This window comes from Schistosoma mansoni, chromosome W, assembly GCF_000237925.1.
Source record: "Schistosoma mansoni strain Puerto Rico chromosome W, complete genome".
NCBI classification, from domain to species: Eukaryota; Metazoa; Platyhelminthes; class Trematoda; order Strigeidida; family Schistosomatidae; genus Schistosoma; species Schistosoma mansoni.
This window is the reverse complement of record NC_031502.1, coordinates 19,600,534-19,601,680: the sequence shown is the minus strand read 5'-3', so window position 1 is coordinate 19,601,680 and position 1,147 is coordinate 19,600,534.

Here is a 1,147-nt window from a genome sequence, read left to right as displayed (position 1 = left end):
ATATATATATATATATATATATATATATATATATATATACTAAAACGTTAAATATTTATACTTACTTTAGGTAAAATAAGAAACATAGGAACTACAGTTTTATCTTTACTCTCATAGAATACTTGTTTCACTTCAAATTGATTTAAGTCTACATCCCGAATCTTCGACTCTCTGATAACCTGTCATCAAACAGTAACATCAACAAGTAAACTTGCACATATATGTAACAAAAGTAAAAAGGCATATAATATGTAAGATAGCTAAAAACAGTTTTTGATGTACAAATATGGTGGTAAAGTAAGATGATGAAGTAAAGTTCGTGACTACATTAATTAACGTAGAGCCAGTTACTTAACCAAGAAATACAAACAATGGGACGTGAACTGACACTAAGAATTTGATTATATTTTTTTATAAGGATACCCATAAAAACTCACTACGAAATGAACAAAGCAATAGTATGTAAATGATGGGTTGATAGTGTGTATGACCTGTGATTTATGTTTTGTGGACAAACCTACCCAATCCGTAGTGAAAAAGGTTGCTAGCATTAATTTTAGTAACTACTGGATAACAATACTCCGACCACATCGCTGACAACTTGGGTTTTAAAGAATTCATAGATTAAGTGAAATATGATACATTTGAGCAGGTGCTTAGTCCCTACTTACGATTGTAGCGGTTCACAAAGTAACTTTAATTCACCAGTCAATAAGAGTGTTGAAAACCGCAGGATACGTATAATGGCATTTCTGATTTGTAGAATTCAATACTAGTACACAAAAACAAGTAATGCCACAAACAATTCACTTGCCAAACTACTTACCTCCAATTTTGGATGGGAGTGAGAAAAATCATAGGAGTAAATTATTCCAGGAGTGAGGAACGATGTAAAATGAATGAAAGCCTACATTGAGAAAAATTAAATGTTTTATAAAAGATAAATTACAACCTACTTCATCATCACGTTTGCGTCCAGTTACATTAGCGACGTACCCAAGTGAAATATCAATATCGGATATCTTCTCCCCAGTGAGTAGTTTGTGCACGGATAAGCAGCTCTACAGCGAACAACAGTTAGAAAATATTACGTGTCCCAATATAAAAAATTTTTGGATGTATATAACATGTATAAAATATTTTCGGT